Below are 22,473 nucleotides of genomic sequence, written 5' to 3' on the forward strand. Positions count from 1 at the left end.
ATGAGCTGGCTTGATACTATAAAAGTATCAATTTTCCCTAATTGATCTAAAAAAATCAATGAAACTCAATCAAAAGAGTAATTGGATATTTATAAGGAATTTATTAAACTTAACCTGGAATTTATGTAGCAGAAGAAATGTGTATAAATCAATTTTACAAACAAAAAATAAAACAAAGAGAGGGAACTTGGAGAACTTGCCCCATCAGATATTAAAACATACTGTTAGGAGCAATCATATGAAATTACCACTTCTGTAGGTCAAAATGATTAAATATTAGCAATTTATTATCATTTAAAGTATAAAAATCATTATGATTAAAAAATACTGTCATTAATGAACAGACAAGCAGATAAATAAAGCAATGAAATAGGATGGAGAACTGCAGAAACTGACCTGTGCCCATCTGGGAACACAATACTTGGTGAGGAGGGTGTTATAAATTGATGGAGAAAGGACAATTTGACTCATAGATAAAGTAGGGAAAATTATGTGAAGAAAATACATGGAAAAATATTTCTCTCATTATATGGAGAAAAACCAGTTTCTTCCTAACAACATTACATAGAAAGGTGGATGGAAGATGGGTTGAAAACTTCAATAAGAAAAGTAGAACAATGATATTCATAGAATAAAATGTAGAAGAACCATCATTGTGAACTAAGGCAGAGAAAGACTAATTAGAATAAAACAATGTAATGATAGGTTAAAACATTGTCTAATTTAAATATATCAAAATTAAGAACCTTGTGCTTAATGAAAAACTCCTTGGACAAACTTAATAAATACATGACAGAGTAGGAGAATAAACAATGTCTAGAAAACAGTGACTAATTCCCAGAATATCAAATTCAATCCCGAACAAAAACAAAAACTTACAGCAACTCAAAACTTAAAATAGGCAAAAGATATGAACAGGGAAATTTTAACACAGAAGGCTCAAAAAGTCAATAACCATAGAAGAAAATACTCAAAATAAGAAATCAGAAAAAGACAAATCACCTCCGTTTATATAAGACTGCACACAGAAGGAACCTTGTATGATAATGCTAAGCTTTGGTAAAAGATTGCTGAGCTCTAGAATCCTCATACGTTGCTGGTAAAAGTGTAAACCAGTATAGCCATTCCACAGAGCAATCTGGTTTCACTTACACTACTGAGTCAAATTAAAAACACACAAATTCGAATACATGGAGATCCAGCACTTCCATTCCCGGATATATGTGCCAAAACTAGTTTCACACAGACTCATGAAAGGACGTGAGCAAAAATATGACGACAGCTGTATTTAGGCATGGAGAGCTGCACAAAACCTGGGTGGCCACCCCGGGAGACAATGTAAGATGACGTGTAGCCACATTAGTGAGGTATAATGCGGCAGTTGGAAGAAACATATGGCTCTGAAAAACATGACTGCCCACCTATTATCCTAGCTACTGTTAAAAAAAAAAAACTGAAAATAGCAAACATTGGTCAGGATATGGATAAACTGGGATTCCTTACAGTTGATAGGAATGTAAAATGATGCGGCTGCTGTGGAAAACAGTATGGTGATTGCTTAAAAATTAAACACAGAATTACCATATGATCCAGCAGTCCTGCTTCTGCAACAGACACTCAAAAGAATTGAAAGCAGGAACTCAAACAGGTATTTAGACACCCATGTTCATAGCAGAATTAGTCACAATAGCAAAAACAACCCAAGTGTCCATCAGTGGGTGAATGGATAGACGAAATGTGATATATTCGTACGATAAAACATTATTCAGCCTTCAAAAAGAGGGGAATTATGACACATGGATGTGCCTGGCGGATATTATGCTACGTGCAAGAAGTCAGTCAGACTTAACGGGTATCTAGAGTAGGCAAGTTCAGAGACAGAAAGTAGAATGGTTGTTGCCAGGGTCTGTGGGAGTTGTTATTTAATGGTACAGAGTTTCAGTTTTGCAAGATGAAGAGCTCTGGGAATGGATGGTGGTGATGTTAGTTCGAAAATTTGTATACAGTGAATGCCATTGAACTGGACACTAAAACATGGTTAAGATGGTACATGTCATGTTATGTGTATTTTACTACAATTTAAAAAAGCATAATGGTTGGTGAAAAAGTAAGAAATGAAAATTTAGATAGATAGGTAGATAGACAGACAGACAGGTAGATAGATGATAGACAGACAGACAGACAGATACCACTTGCATGAATTTCAAAATACATTCATTCAAGGCGGCATCATGCAAGGTGGCGGAGTAGGAAGATCCAGGAACTGCTCCTCTTACAAAGCAGCCCTTGAACTGGGAAAAAGAAAACATTTAGAATCAACCATTTCAGAACTCTGGAAGCCAACTGGAACTTAGAACAACTAAGGGAGTTCTGGATGAAGGCTTCTATTCTCAGATAAGAGAGTGGGACACATGAATTCGCCACCATTCCCCATTTGCCAGCCCCCCCCGTGACTGTGGGGATGGCCTCCCTGTTCTCGAGGAAGTATGCTCGGGAACTAGCAGAGATGCTTGCCTGGGTCTCAGCCCTCTGCTGCGGCAACTATCCCTGGTGACATCTAGCAGAAAGATGTGAAGACCCAGTACCCTTTTATTTTCTTTTATCTTCTCAGAGCCAGACATTTAAGAAAAATTTTGTTGGGTCACTAGCTGACAACAGAGATAACAGGACAGAAATATCAGTGACCACGTACTTTTCAAAGGTGTCATCCACGTCTTCTGGTTTACCTAGTTCCTGGGACGAAGCCAGTTATCATTCTTGCTGCTGTTCTCCTGTATGTAATTTATCTTTCTCTATGGCTGTCTTTTACCCACTGATTTAAAATCCAGATAATCCTGTGCTTACATATATTTCATCTTGCTGAGTAACCATCAGAACACCCAACTCCCTTCCATCATAAAGTCTAATAGTCCCCCCTTGAGGACCACTCACCCCCGTGGTATATGTTGTTCACTAGCCCTGGGGGTTTGCTCATCCCAACGGGAGGAATGGTCCTTTTCTAATACCAGACACAGAGGACTGTAGCATCTCATCCGACCACTGTTACTATTTTTTTAAAATCATTTTTACCCAGTGTTGGCTTTAAAGCTTAGGGCTGCATAATGCCTTGGTGGTGTGTATTTTGTAGCTTGCAAGTCCAGCTTTCCATACAGACCCAACATTTGATTGAGAAAGAATAATTCCACATCTTCATCATTAAACTGAGTCAAAGATGCTTCACACCTCAACATCACAGCTCTTCTTGTTCAGAATCCGCTCCTCTTGTTCATATACACAGTTACTTCTCAAAGTACAAACTGGTCCTCGAAAGACTGGTGCAGGCTCTCATTTCCACATTCAGAGTCCCACGGATCCAGGGCCACTGGCCCCATAAGTAGAGTCATATTTTTTCCTTAGGACAATTAAAGCTAGTTCTCCCCCTGTGTGTGTGCACACATCCACGTGAATCTGTGTGTGCGTGCGCGTGCGCGCACACACACCCACACACACACACACAGCTACGCCTTTGATGCAGGCTACCCTGAGGACCCCAAAGTAATTTTCTGACCCCATCTGAACTATCGCTGTAGCTGTGGTAGCTGACAACTTGCCATTGATCAAAAAATTAGTATCAGCCACATTAAAAACACAAACACCCCTAAATTTTGTTGTAATAAAACAATGCTTTTTAGAACTCATAGCTCTTCTCATTCTAAGCTCCCAATAACCTACAAATATTCTAAAATTTAATATTATATATTTAAATATTAAGAGCCTGTTCTTTAATTCTCCATGAAAAATCATTAACTCCTTGTCAAAGAAGCTGAGAAAAGAGACATTTGAAGCTCATGCTTCAGAACCACTGTTGACTGAAGATCGATCAGGGAGAAGAACAAATCTCAAAAATATTACATCTGTGAAAGGCTGTGTTTTCATTTACTACCCGTATATTCGGCCATGCAGGCACACAGCTTTGCAGAAAAGGTACACCATCCATCATCACAACTGTCTCTCACTTTCAGGGGCTGGAGAAAGGAGGTGTTAATGTAGGGTCAAGGCACAAAGTGGTGAAGCAAGAGGATGTGGCAAATGTCCACCCATTTTCACCAGCGAGCAGTGTGCACCTGTCTGACCTCGCTGCCGCCGGCTCTCTGGCGCCTCTGCCTTTGCCCCTGCCCTCCCCTGGAGCACCCTACCTCCTGGCACAGCCCTCAGGAACACAATCTCAGTTCCTCCCTCTGCCAGGAGGACTTGGCCCATCTATGGCATATTGATTGGAACTCAAGTGGAAACTTTTGAGTCATTTTTTTAGAGAAAGAAAAACACCCAGACACAACTGAAAAAAAAAAAAAAAACCCTCAAATTCTGTTCAGTTATCTGGGTTTGTGCCACATTGGAGGGAACAACTTGCAAATTCTTCTTCAAAAGCTGTCAGAATATTTGCCTCAAGTTTGCTCTGACTCAGCTCTCTGCAAGAAAGACATGTTTACAGCTGATTCATCGATAGATAGCTGACTCTTGCTCAAGAGCAGTCACGAGTCACCTTTGATTCTACTTGACCCAGTTCAGGAAGGGGTGCTTGTGGTCAGAATGGAAGCCCGCTTCGCTGCCACACAATCAGTGTACGTTGACTTGCTCAGAGCACGGCAACAGGACTTCTCTTCACTCCTGGGGACGGGCTCACCCCGAAGGCTTTGAACAGAAACAAGTGTTTGGGGTAGAAGGCACAATTTAGAAAATATCAAAGCAGGTGCTTCTTTTGTCATGATGAGTTAACACACAGGTTTTTTTAAAAGATGTCATCGGTACTAGTCCAAAGCATACTCTATACGAAGTAAAAACATAAAGGTAGTCCTCAATTTTTAAGAAGAGTTTATAGTTTTTTATAAATTGTTCTTTTAAAACATTAACAGTCACCTTTTATTCCCAGTGCTGGAAGAATAGGCCTATATGAATATAAACATGTCTGTATCCGTGCACTTAACTGTGTGGATCATATGCACTCGATGTACATAATGTTCAGTAGCAAGCTGCTGCTGTCTGTCAAGAACTCCAAGCTTCCTCTTTGCATTTGCATTTGAATCTATCAGTTCACAGTTTATGCTATGCAGTATGGCTGGAAAAAAAATTGATCCCAGGGTCTGTGGTTTTTCCTGATTACCAGAAGAGTTTATATAAATTACGTAGTGATCGTCACAATACTGATAAATTCACTTACAAACTTAATGAACAAATTCTGAATCTTACAAAAAATATAATGTGCTGATGAAATAAAGAATAGAATGTCTTACAGCTTCTCTGTTGGAGGTTATGCATCAGGAACCTTAAGTAAGAATTTTGCACTTCATAGTGACCAGACAAGTAGACAAATCTTGTAGTCCTGTTGGAGAGCTTGGGCAATATCAGGACGGGCACAAATAAAGCTAAGGTTTTTCCCCCTTTCATCCACGTGTTGTTTGTGCTCCTGTCTGAGCTCTGTATTACAGCTACTCTTAGTTTACAGGAAGAGAGCTTTAAAATTCAAAATACTTGACACTCATTCTGATTCTTTCTGAAAGCTTACTATATGAATCTTTTTAATTTTATCCAAAATGGAATCATATTTGTTTCTTTGTTTGTTTAGTTTCATAATTTCTATTTCTAACCAGTGAAGAGGTACAAATACTAATAAATCAGTGAGACTTTTGCGAAGCGGTGGGAGTTCTGGAATGGCAGCGTGAGGGCTGATGTCAATCTGCTTCTCTATAAAAGCAACAAAACAAAGGCAAAAATCATCAAAATTAACTTTGTGAGGACTTTGTGTAAAAATTAGTGAAAGGCTTGCAATGATTTGAGGAGATATATTTAAAAAAACTGGTGAACCTCAGTAAGAGCAAGGGCTTTGTCATCTTTTAACTTGTTCTGCTGCCACTGAACTCTCCCAAGCTCCCTAAGAGCCTTGAAAACCAGCAGCCTTGCAGCCACCAGAAAGAACAGACTTGATTTTGAAAACATCTCAAAAACTCCCATCTCCAGGTCAATGTCACTATCTTTTTGTTTGTTTGTTTCATAGTTTATAATTTCTTTTTTTTTTTAAACATTTTTTATTGAGTTACAGTCATTTTACAATGTTGTGTCAAATTCCAGCGTAGAGCACAATTTTTCAGGTATACATGAACACATATATATTCCATTGTCACATTTTTTTTCGCTGTGAGCTACCGTAAGATCTTGTATATATTTCCCTGTGCTATGCAGTATAGTCTTGTTTGTCTGTTCTACATTGACTTGCAGCCTCCTGGAACAGCCACATTGGCAGCCTTCATTCTACCTGACTTGAAGCTTGCTCTGCCAGAAAAGCACTAGTCCCAGAGCATTTGTTGAAAACAACCAACGGCAATTGTTTAGCAGTGCAGCAGCCTGAGGTGAGAAAGGTGACTGGATCAAAGAAGCACTTGGCCAAAACCTTAAAAGGATGATCTGGAAAATGAGACGTACGCAGAGGGCTTTGTAAAGCTGGCACATATTCCTAGGGATAAAGAAGGCCATACACGTGTGCAGGGCTGTGTGCATTTCCCAAAACGTCTGAGATGACCCCAGTCTCCCAAGTCTGGCTGACCTTTAGGTCTTGTACAAGAGTAAGTGAAGGCGAAGACAGCCTGAGCATTGAAAGCACTTCCCAACTCACACACACAGAGCCCTTCAGCAAAGGGTGGAAGAATTATTGGCTGAACACAGGTAAGGAAATCCCTAACCAATCATTAGTTGACCACTAACCTAACTAAGCAAAGACTTTGGTGACTTAAAAATGCAGGGAATGCAGACTTTACAGAATTACTCAAGGAGTGTCATTCAACAAACAGCAGTAACAACAACACAGCAGCAGAAACAAACACTGGGGAATGAGGTAAAATCTGATATTCAGTTTCCACATTGTATTATCTAAAAATGCCCAATTTGGTACAAAAAATAGAAAGATATGCAAAGAAACAGAAAATTCAAATGAATACAAAGGAAAAAAGCAGGTCAAAAGAAGTTGTTCCTAAGGAGGCACAAAATTGTGAACTTGTTAAACAAATATTTCAAATCAACTATTGTAAATTTAGACCATTTTGCTACAAATCACATATCAACAAAGGAAACTTATGCCTAAAAATCTTAAAGTTGGTTTAACATCTGAAAATCAATCAATGTAATATACTATATTAACAGAATAAAGAACAAAAACCACACGGTAGTCTCAATAGATACATAAAAGACATATGACAAAATCTAACACTTCTTGACCAAAACCAATCAACAAATTATGGAGGAAACTTCCTTAACATGATAAAAAGGAATCCGTTAAAGAAATCTGCAGCTGACATCATCCTTGATAGTGAAAGACAGAAGGCTTTCCCCCTTCAATCAAGAACAACAGTGTCCACTCTTGCCACATCTATTCAGTATCGTGCTGGATATTCTAACCATAGCAATTAGGCAAGAAAAAGAAATAAAAGGCCTCCAGATTGGAAAAGAAGAAACAAAAAATCTCTATTTGCAGATGACATTATATTTGATATAGAAAATCCTAAGGAATCCACTAAAATTTTTTTAGAATTATCAAATGAGTTCAGAAAGACTACAGGATAAAAGATGAATTAAAAATAAAGTATATATTTATACAAAGAACTACCCCAAAACAAAGAAAATAATTCCTTTTACAATAGCATCAAAAAGAATCAAATACTTACATGTAAATTTAACAAAAGAAATATGAGACTTGTACACTGAAAACTACAAAACCCTGTTGAGTGAAATTAAAGAATACCTCAATACATGGAAAAATATCCTAGGTTATGGGTCAGAAGACTTAATATTGTTAAAATGGCAATTTTCCCTAAATTAATCTACAGATTAATACAATCTCTAATAAGTCCCAGCTGGCTTTTTGGCAGAAATTGACAAAATGGTCTTAAAATTTATAAAAGTTCAAGGAACCCAGAAGAGCCAACACAGTTTTAAAAAGAAAAACAAAGTTGAAAAACTCATACTTCCCAATTTCAAAGCTTACCACAAAGGTACAGTGATCAAGATAGCGCAGAACTGGCACACATGTAAATGAATGGAATAAGATTAAGAGTACAGAAATAAATCTTCACCCTTATGGTTAGCTGATTTTTGACAAGAGTCTCAAGAAAATGTAATGGGGAAAGAATAGTCTTTTCAACGAATGATGCTGGGATGACTAGATATCCTTATGCCAAAGAATGAAGTTGTGCTTCTATATCATAACATACACACATGCACACACACACACACACGCACACACCTACACGCACACACTCTCAAGATGGATCACAGATCTAAGAGCTAAAACTATAAAACTCTTAGAAGAAAACATAGGAGGAACTCTTTATGACCTTAGTCTTGGCAATAGTTTCTTTTTGATGTGATATCAAAAAATAAGATTGACAAAAAACAAATAGATAAATTGGACCACATCAAAATTTAGACAGTTTTGCTACAAATCACATATCAACAAGGTGAAAAGACAGCCCATAGAATGGGAGAAAATAATTGCAAATCATACATCTGATAAGGGACATTTATTCAGAACATGCAAAGAAGACTTACAACTCAACAACGAAAAGATTAATAATCCAATTACAAATTACTAAAAGATTTGAATAGACTTTTTCCCCAAAAGATATAAGAATGGCTAATAAGCACTTAAAAAGGTGGTCAACATCATTATCCATTAGAGACATGCAAAGTAAAACCACAGAGACATATCACTTCACCCCTACCAGGATGGCTGTAATCAAAAAGACAGCGACAAGCGTTGGTGAGGATGTGGAGAAGTTGGAACCCTCATACTTTGCTGGCGGGAATTTAAAATGGTGCAGCCACTTTTGAAAACAGTTTGACAGTTTCTCAAAATGTTAGCTAGTTACCATCCCAGCAATTCCATTCTTAGACAGATACCTGCTTATATGTTAGATGTTTACCTGTAGGAAACGGAATAGCGGTTCCTCAAAGATGTCCACCTCCTCATCCCTGGAACCAGGAACTTTGCACCTGCAATTAAGCTAAGGGGTGGAGATTATCCCAGATTCTGTGAAGTCCAGTGTAGTCACAAGGGGCCTTACAAGATGAAGGCAGGATGATCAGTGTCAGAGAAGGTCATGTGACGATGGAAGCAGAGAGAGTTAGAGATGTGTCAGCAGGAGAGAGAGAAAAAGAGACAAGATGATAAAAATGGGAGTACAAGTGATGCCGTGGCTGGCAGGAGACAAGGGATGCTGGTGACCTCTGGGAGCCCTCGAGCCTTCAGAAGGGTAACAGCCCTGCCAACACCTTCACTTCAGCCCCGTGAAACTGACTCACAGCCAGGACTGCAAGTTAATAAATGTATGCTGTTTTAAGCCACTTAGACTAAAACAGTGTCAGACAAAAAGAAAAAAATGAATTCAAGGTATATTTAGGATAGAGAATCAATGGGACTTGGTTACTGATTATTGTAGGGAGTGGAGGGGAGGGAGGTGTTAAGAATGACTTCAAGTCTTTCTAAGATGAGCAATGGGTGGGTTGAGGTGCTATTTCCTGAAATGGGAAACACTGGAGGAAGAAAACTCTTCAGGGAAAGATCAAGAGTTTAATTTTGGACTGAGAAAACCTAAAACGGCTGAGGCTATGGTAAATTTGCAATTGGAAATGAAGAAACGGGGATCAGAAGATAGGTTTAGGTTGGATTCGAAAATTCGTGTTATGGAATGCCGTCAACGAAAATTTAAATTTGAGGGGATTTTGGCTATTGCTGCTCCTTCTGTAACCTAGTATTATGATCCCTTATTGGTTCACAAAAATCTTTTTCTGCTTCATTGGCTTTATTTCATAAAATAAGAGAATTTTTAAATGGTGACGTACCATTGAGCATATAAGTTTAATTCAAATAAAACCTGTGTTCCCATTTTTATGAATGTGTATGTAAACATCTCTACATACCTATGTGTGAACACACATAGACTAACGTGGGTGGACAGCTGTACACGTGGGTGAACAGATAAACACGTGGCTGGACAGATACACATGGAAGCTCCTTGGGAAGACACTGCTGTCTGTTTTGGCCACTAATGTATGTTTATTGCCTCGAATGGCATCTTATGGTGGGCAGTTACTAAGAATTAACTGAATGGATAAATATGTGGGCATGTGTGTAAATGTCCATTCACTGAGTTGTGATGTAAAATTTATTTTTTATTATATTTAATTTGACATAAGTTCGAATTTAAAGAAAGTTTGCAGGAAAAGTCAAAGTTAACACTTTGCTGCATTCGCTTCCTCCCTCCCCATCACCACTCAGGCTCTTTCTCTCTCTTTTTCTGTGTATGTATAATATTTTTTGAACCATTCAAAAATTGCAGACATAATGCCCCTTTACCTCAAATCAGTATTTATGTCTTAAAAGGAGAAATAATCTTATAAACCACAATATAATGATCAAAACCGGGCAGTTAACATTGAAACGGTACTATTATCTAACCTACAGATCACGTTGAGATTTTGAATAATTGTCCCAATAATGTCCTTTGCTGGCAAAGATACAAGATCATGTATTACATTCATCTGTTGTGTGTCTCTCAGTCTCTTTTAATCTAGAACGGTTCCTAAATCTTTCTTTTTATAAAATATGTCATCCACTGTGGGTCTTGATAAAAACAGTTTTTCTGACAGTTGCTGTTCTGGTGAGTGGAGCCTGCCCTCAGAAAAGTCACCCGAAGGACAGTCTCTCGCTCGAAGTGATGGAGCGTGGCTTCCGACCAGGCCAGGACTCAGTGCCGGGGGGAGCAGAACGAGGTTATAAACTTCCGTCGCAGCCAAAATTGGTCTATTTTCCTAATCCCCCAAAATAGTCCTTTATATTTTTTGACTTTGCCCTTTAACTGAAATTATTTGTCCCACAGAAGTCCTGAATCCTCCCGCCTCGCCTTAAATCTTCCCAGTCTTCAAAGACAAGCTCAAATACTGCTTCTCCCAGGATATTTACTGCAGCAGAAGAGGTGGTTCTTCCTCTGAATTCTTATTGGGCCTCTCGTTTGCACCAACCTTACAGCTCCTTCAAAATGTCGTTGAAGTGATCGTGCACTTGCACTGCTGATCTCTCTGAAGCCGTGTGCCTTTGCGGATGGGGATCACTACTCAGGGATCTCTATATCATATGTAACCTTGTCGTGGTGACTTGGGGCAAAACAGTGGAAGAGAACCAGCATTTATTTATGTCACTACTGGACCAAGAACCGTATACGTATTGACTACTTGTAACAGCCTTACGGAGGTCCATGTAATTACTCTCGTGTTGCAGGTGTGCAAAGTACAACAGAGAGCTAAGAACATAATAATTATTAATACATACTAAGTGGTAAAGATTCATGCCCAACGTGTCTTGATTGTCGAATGTGTGATTTTCCATACCAAAAGTCATCTGATCGCATGTGGTACTTGCTCAATGAATATTGATGAACACGTGGCACGTGACTGCGGCAGACAGTCAGGGCTCATCAAGCATCCACGCCCTCGTCGGCGTTCTCCAGCCCCGCCTGCAGTGAGTCTGGGGCCGTGTGACTGGGCTCCGGCCAGTGGGATCCTGCCTCACTCTTTCCCACCCGAGGGGAAGATGGGAGTCACGTGTGTCAGGCAGGTACGAGGTGGAGGAACACTCTCTAGCAGAATCAATCAGGGGAAATAAACGTTTACTGGCCAAGTTAGTGAGATATAAAGATTTGTCTGTTGTTAATTACTCTGAATAACAAGGTGATGAGCCAGTGAGCGCAATTAGGAGGGTGAGATGCAATTCCAAGAGGGCCTCTCACACTTGTTCAGGTGTCCATTTACTTGTTCCTTGTGACCTTATTGCCGTTTTAGAAGGATCGGTCAAGGCCACTGCTGTTAGAGTAGATCCCAGTGAACCCTTAATCCTCTCGCCTGTGCACTGAACACTCCGACTTCAAGACACATACCTACAGGCTTTTGTATACACATTTCCAGAATTCCGAGGGAAAACGAGCATGACTCTTGAACTGTACTCCATCCCCTTGTGTTCATTTAGTGGGGTTAGTCTTTCTTCCTTTGACCCTGGATACAGACTTGGGCAGGGCATGACCTTTCTGGTTACTTTTACAAAATGAAAATTCTTACCGTCGTTTGAAGACGCAGAAAAGAGTCTCAATTTAGTACTAACGTAATATGCATCTAATCATCAACACTCCAAACTCGATTTAAGTGTGAGTCTCTTCCCTCTCCCCTAGCCGGGGTCTGCGGCAGGCGGGAGTCACCCCCTTAGCTCCGGGCCCTGCAGGGTGATAGCCTGGGAAGGAAAGGCAGAGCGAGAAGGTCCTCACGCGGCTGACACCGTGGTCAGCTGATGCAGAGCTCCCTCGTCTCAACAAAGGATTAACCTGAGTTTTCTCTCCAGTGGACACTTTCATGTGTTCCTCAGAGACCCCTTCACCTGCTCTGGGGAAATTGTGTCTATACTTCCATCCCTCTGTTCCTGCTCGTCATCTGAGCTCCTTCCTCGGCCTCTGGGGTCTGGACATTCACCTCTGACCTCTTCCCGCTGACTGGCACCTGTAACTGAACTGGACTTGACCCCACGTGGGTTTTCTCTCCCACGCGGGCCACAGCCTGTCCATGGGAAACACCAGCCCATCCTCAGCCCCTGCAACTCTGGAAGAACAGACCATCCCCAGCCGGCAACAACCTCTCCTTCACTCAGTGCTTTGGGTCAACCAATCTCCCACCTGCTGGATTCTTTTTGGCTGGACTTGAACACTGGCCCAGTAAACCCCTATACTTCAGGGGTACGTAAAGCTCTAAGTGGTCTCTTTAAAACCTCCATGCGGATGTAAGGTCAAAAGGAAAGCATCCTTACTCTGGAGGGGGAACGCACAATATCCCAACAGCAGTCTCCAAAACTTTCTCCCCAGATCTCCTGGTTTAACTCCAAAACCACGGACCCTTTGCAGAATGTGAAGAAGAGGTGTACGCGTTGTGTGACTGCTACCTGGCCACGCCTTCGGACGGGCTGTCCCCTCCCTCTGCACTCTCCTACCTCTGCCCCAAATAACCATTTCCATTTCAATGTTCGGTTAAATACACAGACTGTTGTTGAGGTCAAGGAAGTGGCATTTGAGGAGTGGGGATTAATTTTTTACTTTTGTACTGTTTGATTTTTAACACGCTTAATGGTTTCTGCCATAATAATTATTTAATAAAAATTACCCTGGGGAAAAAATGTAATCGCTGCATGTTGCAGTTTCTAAGCCCTGCCAAGAATGTTTACTCACATTTTCTTACCAAATAATTAAATTTTAGTATTTTTAAGGCAGACTTTCCTACAAGAAATTGTCAAGAAATAAGAGTTATTGAAAAGGCACAACGAGCAACAGCTCCCAAAAAATCGTGATTCACTGCAGTTTTTCTGCAACCAGGCTAAGAAGGAAGCAGCTGACCGCTGACTTGGAGATCCCCAACACGGTCAGACAGCCTACTTCAAGTATGCAACAATTTAAACAAAAACTCTCAAGTTTTCCAGCTGAGGGTGATTTTTCATGTCACTATTATTTGCAATAAAATAGCTGACTCAAAAATGGCAAGATTAATATATTTTTAAAATACACTATTTTTGCAATATAATTCTCAAAGGGCAAAAAAGTCATGCTAACCTACCCCACCAGCACCAGCACCTGCCCCTACACGACTGGGCCGACGGGAGGTGCCCCGCACATATGCACTGCAGGGCTATTCAAGGCAGAGCCTGGCACCCTCTCTGCCACGTGCCCCCGCATCGTGACGAGATCCAGCCCATAAGCATCTGGGTTTCTGCTCCGTCTCCTCCGTGGGCCCAGCAGCAGAGAGGGTTTTTCCAGCCTGGATTCGCTGGGAACAGTCCTACTGAGGACAAGTAGTCATTACCACCTTCGACTTACTAACTTTGAAAAGGAGAGTTATTTCCTGTCCTCTTTTTATATAAGTGTGACAAGAAATGAATAGACTTAGACACATTTTTCATAGTATTTCAGAACAAGAGAAAAACACCTCCCTCTAAACAAGAATCCTAAGAACTGATTCACCGAGTATGGTGAGCCACAGTGACTTCACAGGGCAATTGCGGGCTCACAAGGAAGCAGGAAGCCCGGCCTTCACCGCCTCCCACAAAATTGTAACGACGCAGGTGCTATTTTATGACACACCCCCTGACTCTAGTGCTAACACCCAGCTTGGGTGGGGTGATACATACCTATTAAACCACAGGGCTGGGAGTGAAGGTGTCCCCCTTCTGCTCCTCAAAGCTTCCAACCCACCCAAGCAACAGTGAGCCCAGCAGACAGTGGTTGATGGGATGGTTGCTAAAACTGAGCCAACTCCCAGACACATCCAGCAACAACTCCCAGCTCTGGAGAAAAACGCCTGACAGGCTTCCAGATGGAGCTGAGCTTCAGCCACGACGACAGAGCCTGGGAGGAGGAGGGAGCCAGTGAGAGCAGAGTCTCCAAGGATGGGGTTGATCTGTGTCAGGACAGATGCTCGTGGGTTCCAGAAGAAGCCAAGTGCTCAGAGAGAAAAGCGTGGGTAGGGGAGAGACTGTATATTAGGAGGATGTTCTCTTTAACTGTAAGGGTTGATGCACACACAGAGTGAACCCTCCCTACTGCTGGGTCACCCCTGAGGATCAACCTATGAAGCACCTCCTCAATGGTCCTTGGAATAATCTAGACTTTTCGAGTGCTGTCTTAGCACAAGATCCCAGAGGCAGGTCTCTAGATGAAGTTTCCTAAGGTTTATTAGGATATATGTTTAGAGGATTTTTTTTTTTAAGTGGAGGTACTGGGGGTTGAACCCAGGACCTCTACTCTACCACTGAGCTATATCCAGTAGAGGCACGTGGAAGTGGAAGAAGGAAGGGGAGGGAGATGTCCCACAGAGGGTAAATTTGGCTCAGTCCTGCAGGGGGAGCTGTAGAGACAGTGCAACCACACCTCAGTTCAGGGGCAAGAGAGCTGGGGTATTGATACTGCTGCACCTGGGGGTTGGGAGAGGAGTGTAAGTTCCCAGGCACGTCCAGTTTTCAGAGTGTGCAGGTGAAACAAAGTTAAAGATGTCCACACCCTGAGCACACCAGAGGTCCTCAGACACCCAAGCTGGATGTCACAACACATCATCAGAATTGATGGTTGCCTTTCTGGGTGCATCTGAAAACCACAGAGACAGCAGGTGTTGGGATGCAGAGCTCACAAGGGCTGGAGGTGGGGCGGACCTGACGGCAGTTGTGTCTCCCGCCCAGCACCGCACCACGGGCGGGAGGCATACCTCTGCCGTCCTGGAAGAGGCAGCTTTTGCAGGACTCACGCACTGTATGATTTCACTGAGCATCTACTTCATGCCAAACCCTGATCTCATCATGGGAGGTGGATTGGGGAGCAAGGCAGGCAAAATCTCTGTCTTCACGGAGCTTTGGTTTTGGAGATGAAACAGTGGAAGGCTCCACAAGCCTCATGGCTTAAATGCTCATGGCTAACTCTGGTCTCCGTGCCTTCTTCATCCACTAATGTCCACACTGAGTAGCAAAGCTGCTACAGGTGTAGGTCAGAATCCCCACTTTCCACTCAATTTTTTTATAGTAAAATATGACACGATAACAACCAACTGAGTGTTTCCTTGAAGAAGCCGGCCGAGGCAGGGCAGACGGTGCACAGGCGTAGAGCCTGAGCACAGCGAGCAGGCGGCACCTGTCTAACGCTGTTCTTACCACTATTACTTGAACAGGTGACGCCCAACGCAGCCGCAGCCGGCTCTCCCGAGGGAGGGCGCGGAGATGTGATGCGGAGCCCGTGACGCCGCGTTCAGGCGCCGCGGCGTCTGACACAGAGGCTGGCAGAGAGCACGCCTTCTGGTGCGGGGTCACGGGGCGCTGCCTTAGGGACAGCTGGCTCTCTGCGGTGACACTGGCTCATCAGATGTGGCAGAGGAGGCCAAAGGCTCCCGGGTGACCCTCGTGCTGGGTCCGTGTAACATTCAGGAAAGTTTTGTGAGGATGCATGTGACACACTGGGAATTTAGGAGAAAGAAAAATTGGGTTTCCTTATGTTTTTTTTTTTTAACTTCTCCTCTAATCAAACAGAAAAGCTGCTGCTTTGTTTGGGGGGATCTGAACGAATCCCCCTGCAGACCCAGCGCGCTCTGGGTGATGGCTGCTGAGCACGCAGTCAGCTGTAAACCGCTGTAACCCCCGGCCGGTCGGGCACTGCACACACCCAGGCAGTCCCGCCGCCGAGGCCCTGCCCCGGGCGCGGGGCTCGTCCTCCTCGCCGTGGAGCATCTCGCTGCTTGCTCACGGCCTCCTGCGTCTGCGGCCTCGTCCGCCCACGCAGCTCGGAGGGGGCAGACGGGTTTGGTTTCATTTGCCTCTGCTGGTCTGACTCACCCCGGCCTCACGCTCCCGCCACCGGCCGTGACTGCACGCCTGACACTTACTCGCGCTTCGTTCACTGGGGCGATCACCGCTGTTCTCTCGTTTTCTCGCTGGCCTGTGTGCCCCTCCTCGTCCGACTCCACCCGGGTCCCAGCGTGGATCCTCGTTTGTCTTATAAATAAGAAATTTGCACCGTATGTCCTGCTTGCATCAGATTTTGCTGCCAGCACTTGTAATTAAGGCATCTCCGATCAGACAAACCTCAAGTCTGTGGCCCCACATCACACACCGTCCCCCACCCCCCAGCTGACTAATGCCACTTTGGCAAAATGCTGGGGAAACAGCAAAATCACATAGAAGATGAGCTGCCTCAGGACCAAGGCTGCATCCAGGGGACAACCCCAGAGAAACGCATGTGCGCTTTTTTTCCCAAGGCCATGCCTAGACACCCACCTTCCCCCAGCCCCCTCAAAAAAATAAAGATCTTACAAAAACCAGATGACTACCATGATTGAAACAACTTGCTGCCTGGCATTCAAAATAGGGAGAAAACTCTCAGGGTTAAAACTCAGAATGATTACCCAAGGCATGAAACCCAATAGTCTAAAAAGCTCAGGGACCCACAAAAACATGTCCGGATTCAACTCAGATGCCTGGAAAAGAACCCCGAGAGGCAGCTGATCTGTCTTGATCCTTCACTCTAGAGGAGTCACCTCATTTTAGGGACCCCCCCCCCCGGTGGAAGGAATTTCACAGGTCCTGACACAGCAGCTTCAAGAGTAACCATCGTATTAAGCGACCTAACACTGACCCGCCACGCCGAGTCTCACCGTCAACCCACTCTCTTCTCCTAGGAGCTGGTCCAGTAGAACTTAGGGAAAGTCACTCAGCAAGCTCTTCCTCTAAATCTCACCTTAACATCGTGTGTTGTTGCGTGACTCACATTTCCTCTTATTTTCCCCAAAGCAGGTGGAACCCATTTCATCACCACGAACGCTGTTTCTTATACCATAAATCATGACACTGGTGTCTCTCCAGCCCTTTCTTCCTTCAGTCTAGCTGCTCAAAGCCCTGGCTCTTTCCTTACGAGCCTCTTCTCAGACCTCATCCCCACCTTCATTTCCTGGCTTCTGTACAACTTCTATGACACTGTTTTGCAGTGACCAGAGGACAACAGAACATTCTGGTAAGTTCTGGCTAATTTAGAAATAACGATCTCTCTTGGGTTGCCAGATTCTTCACTCCTGTTTGTCCCTCCTTGGACACTCCTTGGTTTTTCTCGAAGTTGCACAACACCGCGGGTTCACATTCAGCTGCTCCATGTGCGGACGCCAAGGAGCGTATGACATTTCTGTCGGCTCCACATAAGACATGTGAGCCTCTTTGCAAAACAGTGATAGGGCTGGGGCTTTCCTTCCAGGCTCTGCTGCCAAATGCCAGCTGCCCACCTATTCTCTCCTGACAACACTGACTCTCAAGAAAAGATTCAAAACTCACTCACAAATTCACAGCTTGCTCCTTGAGTAAAGTCCTACTTCAACAGCGTCCAAAGCTTTTAATTAATTCAGTGTTTTCCCACAATGGAAGTATTTGGTGGACAAAAAAGGGCAGGCTTTTCCTCTAAGATAATGCCAGCTTCATCTCCACATCATGCCACCTCTATCCAGGTGTCCGCCCAGTTCCCGCCCCTTTAAGTGAACCAGGTCCAGGCCCACAGACTGCACCGGACCTTGTATGAATTCACCGTGAGTGGCAATGCTTCCTCTGCTCCACGTCTGCTCTTCTCAGCTGGCCTGGTCTCAGGACTGCCCGTGGGTCTTTCTGAATTTCCTGCTCCCAGGAACATCACCTCTAACTGCCTAGAAATCACCAAGGCCAAAACCTAGGGGTCACCCAAGGCCCCTTCCCTCATCCCTTTGAGAACAAGCTCTTCATTTCTCCCCTTATCACCTTTTACAGCCATCCATTGCCCCCTCTCCATCCTCACACCCAGGAGGGCTCTGGCCACCAGCAGTCAGTACCCACACAGCATGTTCTCAACAAATATTTGCCAAGAGACCCTCAAGGATGACTCACATCTCTCTCTGCAAGTAATCGGACCATCACAACAAGCTTGGGAACGTAATTGTTTCTCACCTCCATTGCGTTCTCTCAACAACTTCGGTGAAATCATCTTTTTATTGCCATTGGCTGGTTTTTAATAGTGGGCCACATGAAGAAAAGTCTAAATGTATGCAGGGCTCATTAATTTTTACCGCAAGTAAGAATGAGCTGAGTACATCTGGGTTTGGCGTCAGTGTGATACAGGAATCCAGAGCAAGACAAGTGCACAGGGAAGAGCTGTGATCCATCAGTGACCCTGTCTGACCCTCTGGTTTCATAATCTTTTCACGTTCACCTTAAACAGCTCAGAATCATGTCATTAATGGCATCTAGCTTCACATACACTACCTGCCCCAACCCTGCCCCGGCCACAACCTCACACACACGTGACAGTGATGGCAAAGTGCACGCTGGCCGGAAGAAACTGTTGTTCCAGACAGGTGAGCGGACAGCTGGATGTGAACCACTTCTGCTCCTGACCCTTCAAACCCCCCCATGTGGGTCTGTGACAAGCCAGACTCCAGGAGGAGGTCGTCCGCGTTGGAGGTCCCCTGAATTAGCAGCCGCTCCTCCCTTCTCCGCACAGTGCTCGCTGCCTCTGGCAATCGGGTCCTCACCCTAGAAGCAGGGGTGCAGCCCTTGTTGGGAAACAGACATTGATTTTCCCTAACTGGCTCCATAGGATGCGCTTCAGTCCTGACATGGTGACTTTGTTACACTAAACGTGTGAATGACCTGAGCACTCAGGAAGTGAGGACTGGAGGGCAGTGTCTGAGCAAGCAGGTGGGCAAGGTGGGGACATGTGGCCACGCTGAGGCACGGAGGAAGTTGGAGGAACTCGTGGAGGAAGCTCCAGCCCCAGGCGCTGGGGGTCTTGAAGACCTGCCGTCCCCCATTTCCCCAGGCTCAAGGGTGCGGACTCTTCCTCCCAAGCCTGACCATTTCACAGTGTTGCACAGGTTACTCAACACTCTCACATATATTTTTTTCAATAATCCTCATCATGTTGCAACTTGAGTATAATTATTTTCTCCCCATGCTATGAACGCAGGCAAGATGAAGCTAAGGTAGTAGGCTGCCCAGCGTCACATGATCATAGTAAGAATGCTAACCATCTATTGGTCATTTTCTGCCTTACATTCATTTCCTTCTGGCCTGATAAAAGCCTTGCTAAGTAGGCTGCACTGAAATCCTTTCACTGAGCAGCAAAGAGACCCAGGGAGGTCAAGGTCAAGTGACGTGTCCGAGGTGCAATAGCTAAGGAACGTCAGAGCTCAGATTTGCACCCAAGTCCAGCTGACTCAGCTTGTGCTGGTCTGATGTTAGCTCTCTTCCTCCAAGTTTATTCAGCCCAACCTCCTTTGTGGCCTTTTGGGAACCTGGGAATTTAGGAAAGGGGTTAGAGCTTTATTCCCTCGACCCACACACAGCCGTTCTCTCTTCTCCCTCCAGCGGGAGCCTGCCGCCAACCTTGTCTGCAAGGCCATTGCATTAGTTAAATCCTATCCTGACAGCAGTGTGATGTGCCAAAATATTCTCCATCGGAAGAGCCTGACATCATCAGAGCACCACATCCGGACCTTTTCACCATCATCGCACAAGAACAGCTTTCTCTGGGGTTTTTCCGTTGACGTTAAAGATGTACTTGCAGACAGAAGGCTCTTACCAGCTACACCCCATGCCAGTAGCCCTTTATTTGGAAAATAAAAATTCTCACTCTTTCCCTAGAAGGTTCTGGTTCTTGGCTTATCACTGGTGGCAAAAATTCGAAGCAACAACAGTAAATATTTGTTGAGTACCTGCTAGTCTTTAGTCCTTATGCTAAGCATTTTAATATTCATTGTATTTAATTCGCATAACACCCTGATAAGGTACTGAGTGCTCTTACTTTGCACACTGAGTGAGGAAGCGAAAGTATCTGCCTGTGCTCATACAGCTTCTAAGTGGCCCCTCGGGATTCAAGCTTGGATTTTCTGATTGTGACTTCCAGTTTTCCCTCAGATAGGAAGCCGTGTAATTGGACCATACGTTCTGTGTAAGACTCTTAAAAAGATCACACTCTTTGATCTCAAATTCTCCTTCTAAGTATTTGGTATTAAGGCACAATCAAGGGTAATCTTAAATATATGTGCACAAGTTATCACCCAACAGAGGCATTTGTAATTGCAGACAGTGGGAAACAATGTAAATGTCTAATAACAAAGCTATGTGAGTATCGTCCCAGTCGGCATCGTTTAATATTAAGCAACCATGTTTCTGAAGCTATAACATGACATTTAATGATGTGAGAAAACACCCAAACTACCATCAATAAACAGGAAAGCACAGGACATAAACCTGTACGTGGGCTTCTGTGACGAGGGGAGGTCTGAGGATGCCTGCTTCCCCATAAAGGTCCGTCTCCCCAAGGACAGGTCTCTCGCTGAAATCAAGTTTCTTGAGTGAAAAACATATCTGCAGGGTTCAGAGGAGCCCAGGCACCGCTTGTACAATCTCCCAAGCCCAGAAAGATGAGTTAATTCTTGAAACAACATTGAACTTGCATCAAATTCGGCCACTTTGATTCTGGAAGCAGCACAGTTAGAAACAAGGATATCAGAAAATCTGGGGGATGGTATCTATGTTTCTGAAAAAGGAAGAGTTTAGAAGACTGATGAATAAGATCTCAGAGCTGTCCAGCTACAGAAAGTACAGGGTGCTGGATGGTGCCTGAGACCTATTTGTGATTTTTAAAGGTGCAATTAAAGTCCTCTAATGATCTGGGGTGGGGAGAGGGAGACTATATATATAATATGATCTCGATTTTGTCCGAAATAAAAAATGTGTACATCTGCATTAAAAATTATAAATGAATAAAACATGCTAATTTGTTATCTCTTTGTGAAAGAATTATGGGTAATTTTTCTTTTTTCTTAAATTTTTCTACTGTTTTCTAAGTCTCATCCATGAGCTCCCAACATCACTGTAAAACAGAAACAGCAAATATACTATTTTAAAGGAAAACAATTCCTGCTATCATTTCAAACAAGCAGCGGTCGAGGTGGCTCTGGTCTAAAAGGCACTGGGAAGACCCTTCTCTTTGATAATCACCAACTCAAGGAACAAGGGAGGGAGTTAGAGAGAATCTAGCTGTGTGACCTTGGACAGGTCACATTACCTCTCTGGGCCTCAGCAGGATTTGCTGCAGAATGAGCAGCCTGGACAGATGAGCTCTGCCCCAGGCCTGAGCCCACAGCCTCCCTCAGTGGCCTCTAGATAGAACTGTCTTTGAATATGAAATGAGATCTGACCTCCCCCACTGCCTGGAGAGGGAAGTATTTATGAATTACTCTCTAGTTTAGAAATGGATCTCTGTCTGGAACACAGAATCATAAACCCCACTGGCAAATTAGAGTCCATTATCAGACACCGGAGCAGCCAGGCTCAGCCTGGTGGTAATTGTATCTGCAGTAATAAGGCTGTGACGGCCACTTTAGGCCATTTGCTATGCGAATCAATCATCGTTACGGGCTAGCAGCAGAGTGGACGTGGAAATGAGCCCGTGTTATCAATGGCCGATTAGAGTGAAAATGCATCAAGACGCTCGGGGAGTGGGGGTCGGGGTGTGGGGGAGGACACACAGGTGGTCAGTTCCCTGATGTTACATGTCACCCTGGAAGATCACTCTGAGGCTCTGCCTGCAGTTCTGTTTAGGGCTTAGGGACCTTAAGTAATGCAGATTCTGCTTGGCCATGACCTGTCAATTTCATGGGAATAACTGAGAAACGCCCTGATTGATGATGGGACATCGGAGTTTGCCCTGTGCATTAGTGTTGCAGGGCTGCCGTGACAAAGTCTGGGTGCCTTAAAACAACAGAAATGTATTCTTTTGCGGTTCTAGAGGATAGATTCTGAAGCCAAGGTACCAGCAGGGCCACATCCCCTCTGAAGTCTCCAGAAAGCCTCCTTCCTTGCCTTCT

General features: G+C 43.8%; 1 long non-coding RNA gene across 1 annotated transcript; it reads right to left on the reverse strand.

Annotated features, from left to right (window-relative positions):
• Window positions 1-6,169: 6,169 nt before the first annotated feature.
• On the reverse strand, window positions 6,170-19,711 carry LOC116658176. The gene is made up of 3 exons (XR_004313375.1): window positions 19,700-19,711; window positions 12,916-12,918; window positions 6,170-6,245 (listed from the first exon to the last, which is right to left on the reverse strand). It is a non-coding gene; the product is annotated as an uncharacterized LOC116658176 (long non-coding RNA).
• Between the last annotated feature and the right edge of the window lie 2,762 nt (window positions 19,712-22,473).

Source organism: Camelus ferus, chromosome 20 (genome assembly GCF_009834535.1).
Source record: "Camelus ferus isolate YT-003-E chromosome 20, BCGSAC_Cfer_1.0, whole genome shotgun sequence".
NCBI lineage: Eukaryota > Metazoa > Chordata > Mammalia > Artiodactyla > Camelidae > Camelus > Camelus ferus.